Source organism: Mustela nigripes, chromosome X (genome assembly GCF_022355385.1).
Source record: "Mustela nigripes isolate SB6536 chromosome X, MUSNIG.SB6536, whole genome shotgun sequence".
Classification (NCBI taxonomy): Eukaryota; Metazoa; Chordata; class Mammalia; order Carnivora; family Mustelidae; genus Mustela; species Mustela nigripes.
In genome coordinates this window covers 113,208,069-113,216,991 of record NC_081575.1, presented here as the reverse complement: position 1 = coordinate 113,216,991, position 8,923 = coordinate 113,208,069, and the positions used below count along the sequence as shown (strand labels likewise).

Genomic DNA, 8,923 nt, shown 5'->3' with positions numbered 1-8,923 from the left:
CATCCATGCGGTCAGTATTAGTATTAGTCATTGAGACCATAGGCAGAACCTCTGCAGTACAACTTGGCACCAGAATTCTTCCGCTCCTGAAACGTTATGGGAGTAGCTGCTTGATATCCTGCTTGCAGGTTCCTACACTGTCCACATTTTTCTGTGGCAAGTTGCAGAATTACTACCTTATACTTTTCAACCTATTAACATTCCTAGGTACAAGACGGAAGAAAATAACATTAACCCTTTCACTCTAAGCCCACAAATTGTACTATCTTAAATGAGCATCACCAACTCTTGAGTGGACCACAGGGGAACCACCAATGCAATTCACTGGCAAGTTAGATAAAAACAAACACATGAAGGAAATACACACACACACACAAATAGGGATTATTGAGAGCCAGATAGCGTATTATGCAAGGGACATAAATTTTCTCATTCCTAATATTCACAACAACCTCACAAAGAAGATTTTATCACGGCCATTAACCATCCCAATTAGTAAGTCCCAAAGGCTGGAGTGCAAGACCCAAGCCCATGCTAACCGACGCATCACTTACTGCCCAACTTTTGAAAAAATAACTACTGACCTGTCAATATCATGTGTTCATTCAGTGGCAAGTCATGTGTCACAGAGTCCCAGTTTCCTCATGCATAAAATGAGAGGAATAATAAGACTTGTCCTGCCAGACTCCCAGAACTGATATGAGAGTTACACGACCACTCTTTAAGAGCTATAAAATGGGGCCCCTGGGTGGCTCAGTCAGTTAACCATCTGCCTTCGGCTTAGGTTGTGATCCGGGAATCCTGGGATCAAGTCCCTGACCGAGAAGCAGAGCAGGGAGCCTGCTTCTGCCTCTGCCTCTCTCTCTCTCTCTCTCTCAGTAATAAATAAATAAAATCTTTAAAAAAATGAAAGCTGTAAAAAAAAAAAAACAGATACTTGCTTAGCACCTAGCAGGTGCCAGGTCTCTGAGGCAAAAGAAATAAAACAAGGAAGAAAACGGATGAGTCACTGCGTTCGAGAAGCAGACATTCCAGTGGGGGACTGTGGTACAGAGTGGTGAGTGCTATGAGAGGGAAACTGGGGGGAGCTCTAGAGCACCTGAGACGACTCCTTACCCAGAATCAGGGCGTTAGGGGAAGGAAGCGCTACAATGTGACCTGAGAATAAGGGAGAATGAGCCATACAAAGAACGGGAAGGGGCCTGCGATTCGTTCAAATGCAACAGCAGGTACAAAGGCAAGAGATGGAGTTGGGGGGCTTCCTGGGGACAGACTGTGCTGGGGCCAGGAAAGCCATGGTAAGAGCAGTGGGAAACCCTGTAGGGATTTATGCAGGATCAACCTGCCCGTTTCTGGCCCTGTAAGGGGCTTCCTGCTCACAGTTTCCCAAGTTCCCTGTGAAGTCCAGCTGGTGGACCCCAAGATTAAAGAGGCTGCAGACCTCTGTCTAGGCAAGGTTTTCTTGGCTAGAACTAAGCCTATACTGACCCAACCGACTTGTTTTATATTGTTTTTCTGCCAAGGAAAGAGAAGCCTCTCCAAATAAACCAGTGACTATTACTTAACGCTGGTTAATTTAAAAACATACCGAATCCTAATTTTTGTGCTAGGCACTTTTAAAACACCATGGCCTTTTCTTTTTTAAAAAACTTATCCTTGAGGGGCGCCTGGTTGGCTCAATGGGTTAAAGTTTCTGCTTTCAGCTCAGGTCATGATCTCAGGGTCCTGAGATCGAGCCCCACATCAGGCTCTCTGCTCTGTGGGGAGCCTGTTTCCTCCTCTCTCTCTGCCTGCCTCTCTGCCTACTTGTGATCTCTCTCTCTGTCAAATAAATAAAATCCTAAAAAAAAAAAAAACTTATCCTTGAGAGATTTGATCTATTATCTCACTATGTTATGGTAGACTTTTGCCTCACAATGACTTTTTCACTCCCAGCTTCTGAAATCTGAGTAAGATTTTAATAAATGGTCACCATTAGTATTGATCTTGTTTCATTGTCTATTACTCTAATAAACTAGTGAATGTGCTTTGTTGTCATTTTGATGGAAGTGGCATTTCTAGGAAGAATCAATTAATATGTAGTCATTACCCAAGCACTGATTATTACATACTGGAAAGATTTTTCCCTACTATAGTCCTTTCTTTTTAAGGACTCAAGGTAAGATGAAATGATGGTATCTCAGTTTAGTCCACAATTAGCTGAGTGAACCTGGGTCTAACCTCAATTTCTTCACTTATAAAAGACAGATAATAAAATACCAACCTCACTGAGTTTTGTGAGACTCTAGAGAGAAAATCTGAGTAAGAGCTCTCTGGAACTGGAAATGCCCTTTACTCATTTTATATGTTAATAAAATTGCTACTAAATTTGGAAATTCTTTTCCTCAGTTTTATTATTTCAAGCCAGAGTACAATTGATTCATTAATCCAACAGGTAATTTTCTGAATTAAAGAGTTTTCATCTCCCTTTCCATGAAAACCCAAGAAACTGTGAGATATTGACTTCTGTATGTCTATATGTATGTATTTGAGAGAGCGAGCTAGAAAGGGAGAGCACAAGCCAGGGGAGGGGGAGGGGCAGAAGGAGAAGCAGACTCCCCAATGAGCAGGCAGCCTGACCTGGGAAATGATCCCAGGACCCCGGAGTCATGACCTAAGCTGAAGGCAGACACTCAACCCACTGAGCCACCGCAGCACCCAAAACTGACATAGTTTTAAAGAAAATATCATCACAGTTAGTCCTCTCCATTTTCCTTCAGATCTGGTCTGAATACAAATCTGGAAAGAGAGTTTCAGAATTGGAAAAAGTCATAAGAGCATCCCTTAAATCTATTAAGTCTTAAAAGTCATTCTTCTCTTTTAAAACCAAGTATTTTGAAGAAGACAACTGATGCCAGTCAACACTACGGTCCAGCTACAGAGACCATAAACTGAAGTAGCACTCCAAAGGGTGCCAAAAGATATTAGATATAAAGTCAGTGTAAACAAAGTTAAACCTCAAGGATTAAAAAAGATCAAGAACGGTCAAGATAATATCTGCCAGGCCTAAGAAATTTTGAAGTGTCATCAGCTCTGAGACAATCATCAGAATCGTGTCAGGAAACTAAACCAGTGACAAAATATTTCTCTCTATTTGGCTTTCAACCTGGGACCACAGATCTCCATCATTGAAACTTCTTACCTGCTTTGAGTTGCAAAGGTAGGATGAAAGTCAAAGCACTCCTTTCTACTCTTTCTATTTATATATTCAATCATATACTTATATCCGTATGGATGAAAGACCATTTATTTTATATTTTGGGTTTTAATCAAATACTACTTTGTTTTGTTGCTTAAATTATCCCTGTTTTCGCTACTGAGAGCATACTCAGATTGGCTCTTGAAATTCTAAGAATTTCACTGTGCCTTGGCAAAGGAAAACCAAGTGGATGGTGATATCTAGAAATAGGGGCAAATGGTGGACTGGGAATGAGGAGATCTCAATGCTGGTCTCAGTTCTGAACAAACTGGTTTTATGATTTTTGAGCCAATCACTTAGGTTCTTTGAGCCCAAAGACCTAAGGCACTGTAGCTTAGTGGTTATGGGAAAAACTTGGAGCCACATTTCTGCTCATAGTCAGGCTCCCTTGTTCAGTGGCTCTGTTAAGTTGAGCAAGTCAATGAACCTCTCTGTGCCACGGTATCCTCCTCTGGAAAATGAGGATGAAAATAGTAACTACTCCATAGGGCCGATACAGGGATTAACCTGCCTTCCTTGACTTCTTGGGGTGCTGTGACATATGGGAAGGGGTAATCTTCTCCATCAAATTGTCATTGCTGTTGTAAACAAAACCACAGTGTTCTATATTTTTCCACTAATGTCCTTTTGGTGTTCCAGAATCTCATCCAGTACATACCACACTGCATTTAGTTGTTAGGTCCTCCGCTCTCTAGTCTGAGATAGTTTCTCATGGTTTCCTTTTTTTTTTTTTAAAGATTTTTTTTTTTTTTTTAAATTTGTCAGAGAGAGAGGAGCGAAAGTGAGCACAGGCAGACAGAGTGGCAGGCAGAGGCAGAGGGAGAAGCAGGCTCCCTGCCAAGCAAGGAGCCCGATGTGGGACTCGATCCCAGGACCCTGGGATCATGACCTGAGCTGAAGGCAGCTGCTTAACCAACTGAGCCACCCAGGCGTCCCTCTCATGGTTTTCTTAATCTTAACAGTTTTGAAGGCTACTGGTTACATATTGTGTAGAATGTTCTCAATTTGAGTTTAAGTGATGTTTTCTCATGATCTGGGCTGGAGATGTAGATTTTGGAGGGGAAAAAACCACAGAGGTGAAGTGCGCTTTTCATCACATTACATCAGGAGACACGTGATGTCACAAGACTTATCACTGGTGATGTTAACCTTGACTATTTGGAAAAGAGCTGTCTGCTAGGTTTCTCCACCGAAAAGTAACTTCTTTTCCCTTTTCATCCTCTATTCATTAGGCCAAGTTACTAAACTTAGTCCACAGTGGTGTGGGGGTGGGTATCTAAATATATTACTTAGAACTCCTTTGTGAGGAAGGTAGGTCCTTTCTCTCTCATTTCTTTATTTATTTTTATCATTTTATTTATACCAGTATGGATGCATACCTATTTATTTTTTACGTTGGGTTATAATCCAGTATGACTTTATTTTGTTGTTCAAATTGTTCCGGTTTTGACTACTGGGAGCATGTTCAGGTTGGCTCCACTGTCTCTTTGACATGCCTTTCTCCTCTTGTTTTTTTGAATACTTCTTGCTTTCTTTTTTTTTTAAGATTTTCTTTATTTATTTGACAGACAGAGATCACAGAGATCTCTAGAAAGAAGGGGAAGCAGGCTCCCCGCTGAGCCCAATGCGGGGCTCGATCCCAGGACCCTAGGACCATGACCTCAGCTGAAGGCAGAGGCTTAACTCACTGAGCCACCCAGGCGACCCTGCTTCTTGCTTTCTATAACTGCAAGATGCTCCAAGGCTCATCTTGTCCGACCTTGTCTTTCCTGTTCCAGTTCTAGAATCAGCAATTTCTCTAAGAGACTCTATCTAGTGACTTCTAGAGACGAATGGTAGCTCCCTAACCTTTAACGTGATGGGAACAGCATTGGGGTCTGAGGTCTGGATGTGAGTCGTGACCCCCAGCACATAGCCGCTGTGTAGCTGGCAGCAAGTTCCCACACTCTTCCATGGGGTAAGGAAACAGGGTACCTCATACCCCTCAGCACTGTGCTGCCACACAGGGAACACCCAATAACTACCACTTCCTGTATTCGTTTCCTTTCTCTGCTGTAACAAATCAGCACAAACATAGTGGCTCAAAACAACAAAGATTGCTTATCTTACCATTCTGGAGATCAGAAGTCTGAAATGAGACTTAAGGGGCTAAGTTAAGGTGTTGGCAGAGATGGACCCTTTGGGAGGCTCCAGGAAAGAATCTATTCCTTATGTCCTACAGCTTCTGGAAGCCTGTCCTCATCCCTTGGCTCCTGGCTGCATCATTTCCATGCCTCCTTCTTCACTGAGCCTTTCTTCCTACCACCACTTTGAGCCTCCTGCCTCCCACTTATAAGGACTCCTGTGATTACACTGAGTCTGCTTATATAATCCATAATAATCCACCAACTCAAAAGCCTTAACTTAATTATACCTCCAAAATACCTTTTTAACATAAAATAACATATTCAGAGCTTCCAGGGACTAGAATGGGAGCATCTTTGGGGGACATTTATTCAGCTTACCACACTCACTATTTTTATTCTTATTTCAGGGCTTGATTTGTAAAATTAAGAGTGTAGGAGAAAAGAACACTGAAAATTAGGGAGTGAAAACTTCCAGATGTTCATTCCATGACAATATTAATACAGTTAATAATTATTTTAACTAGCAATTAGTTTGGAATCTTCCCAAAAAGGTCCTTAAAAAACGTGTTCTTGTTTTTTTTTTTTTCCTTTTTATGGTTGCTCACCAAATTTGGCATTCTCTTCTTTTTGGCCATGGAGTTTTCTTTGGCAAAATGAACTCTTGCCTCCTGAGGAAATTTTCTTTTGTAAACCCTCTCTTTTTGTCTTCATAATGTTTTTTTCCAGTTCCATCAAAGAGTCAAATGTTTTTCCCATGATATTTTCTGACTCTCTTCTCTGGCTCTTGCCCAACCTTCTCATTTTTCTCACTGCCAAGCTCTCAGAAACTGAGCTGCAGACACCAGCTGTCTCAGTTATTACTTCTTAATATTTTACTAAAACTCATAAATTAATTATAATATAGGTACTACTACATAAGTATTTATTAGTTATTAATAAATTAATATTATTTTTAAAATTCTAATTGCTACCTAAAGTCTTCTTTTGTTCTCCAAATGTAATCTGTATCTTTAACCACGAAATGCAAGAGCCATTTCTTTGTTCTCTCTAGTCATTTGTTACTATCCATTTGTAGAGTCTTAAATTTTTTTCCATGCTTCAAGACCATGTTTGGTACATGACATTACTTTTTACCAAATACTCACTTCCCTTGCCCCCTGCTTTATTTTCAGGGGAAAAACAGTATTTTTCCCATCTCCCTATGGATGTTGGACTTGACCACTGGAAGAGTAGGGCAGAAGTGACAGGGAGTGAGCTCAAAGGCTAGGTGCTTTTTAAGCCTTGAGGCTTCCTCTCACCCCTCTATGAGACTCCAGTTCCTGCCATGAGGACAGTGTGGCCACAAACGTGCTCCCCCTCTAGCCAGAGTCAGAGAATAACGCACGTATTAGAGAACTTCTCCAGGTCTCCCACAGACGTGCAGCCTAAAACAATGCATTCCTGGCAACTGTAGACCTGTAGGTGTGAGACTGGAGATGGCTCCATGTAGGGAGCTATGAACTCCCAGCATCTGTGTCTCCAAGAGCTTTCTCACAGGCCAAACATCCTGAGAAGTTTACATCCTTGAGAGTAACCCTCAACCAATGAATGAAGAGATTACTATATAATATCCTCTCTTTTCTCTTACCCCTCAGGCAGGATCATTCTAAGACCCAAATTCTAATCTGGATCCCAGGGTTTCCCAGGGAACTTAGCATCAGCTTCCCGAGAGGGTAACTTTCTTTCTAATATACTCTTTACTGGCTGTCTTCCCTTTTCTGCCATACTACCCAACTCCTTTTCTGCACTTCTTGTCTGAGAGTATGCTTCTGGGGACCCATGCTAAGACAATAAGTGAATTTGGTCTAGCCTGTTGATATTCTATCCAAGATGGCTACCTACTCAGTGAGACGACCTCTGGAACAAGAAGCCATGGGAGCTGGGGAGACAGTGGAAGGGGCCAAAGCTAAACCTCTAAGCATCTTCAGGGGCTTAGGCAGCAGCAGAGAGACCTTCTAAAGTCCGCCATTCCTAAGAGCTTATAGCCTCAAACTCACTTCACCAGAGAGTCAATATTTGGCTTCTTTGGATATTTGTCCCAGGGGTACCAATGATCAGACCGTGTTAGCCAGTGACACTATGACAACAGTCACTTTAAGTCAAGAGGCACTTGTTTTCTTCCTCATTTTTCCTGCCTGCCTTTCTCTAGAGTTAGTTCTAGAAGTGGAGTTAGGCAGAACCATGTATCAGAGCTCATTAAACTCCACCCACTAGCTGCAGTCATTGTCCCGGCTAAAACTTACCTAGTGGGCAACTGAGGAAATGAGTTATAAATCAAGTATGAGATTGAAGTTTTAACCTAGGCTGGTCTTGAAGTAACTGAAAGCCACCAGAAGGTACTGTAATCTTCTAAGATATGCATTAAGTGATTCACTATCTTGCATGCAAGGTAGGTATGATAGCACATGGCTGAAAGTAGTGATTGATGGAAAAATAAACCCAATCATTTCTATACCCTCTTCTCAATAAACAGGTTACAAGAGTGATTTCAGGGATGCATCAAACTCAAGCACCCATCTTAGAGTGGTTTTAACCTCAAGGGAAAAAAAATTCCTGACAGAAACTAATCTACTAATATTGAAACATAAATCCAGCTCATGTCTCCCCATACACCATCCCAAGAGTCAAAGTCAAAATGTTTGTCTGTGAGGTTGTTCACCCGTATACTGGAAGTTCCCTAATGAAAGCTCTGTGCTGAGGAAAACTATCTGTGGTATAGAGAAATAGTTACTACAAAATCTTCAACATTTTTCTGTAAAATTATGTCAACTCTTGAAGGTCAAGGATAAAATCTTCTTGGAAAAACAAGATGAGAGACTGTCTGCAGAGCTGTTCAGAGTTCTTAACCCCATGTAATAATATTAAGCCAAGAAAGCTTAGAATTATAGGGTTTAGTCAATTTAACCTCACTGGCCCTGGAAGGAGAGAGGTATAAAGGGGGAATTGAAGGACAGGGACTTATCATATTCTATAAAGTGGGGGTTTCACAAAGGTCTTTTCTTTCACAAAGGTATTTTCTTTCAAAACTAAAAAGACCAAAAAGAAAAAAATCCTTCCAAGAGGGCACAGTTATATTGATACACAACATAACATAACATATTACAGCTAGAAAAGACTGTAAAATGATATAATCTAAATTTTATAAATGTAGAAACACAGCCTCTTTTTTTATAAGATTTATTTATGTACAGCTTTGCGCAGTGGCAGTATTGTAGCCAATGAGGTTTACCGAGGCACGATTATTGCTAATTGAAAACTTTTCCCAAAGATTTATTTATGTATTAGACAGAGATCACAAGTAGGCAGAGAGTTGGGCAGAGAGAGAGACAGGGAGAAGCAAGCTCCCTGCTGAGCAGAGAGCCCGATGCGGGACTCGATCCCAGGACCCTGAGATCATGACCTGAGCCGAGGGCAGAGGCTTAACCCACTGAGCCACCCAGATGCCCCAAACACAGCCTCTTGATACCAAGGCTATCACTTTTATTAAGCACCACACAGTCTCTTCAAGGAAAACATATTC

At 41.4% G+C, this 8,923-nt stretch overlaps 1 pseudogene; it reads left to right on the top strand.

The window, feature by feature from the left end:
* The first annotated feature begins 8,592 nt into the window (after positions 1–8,592).
* LOC132007993 (U4 spliceosomal RNA) lies at positions 8,593–8,698 on the top strand (annotated as a pseudogene).
* Positions 8,699–8,923: the final 225 nt, after the last annotated feature.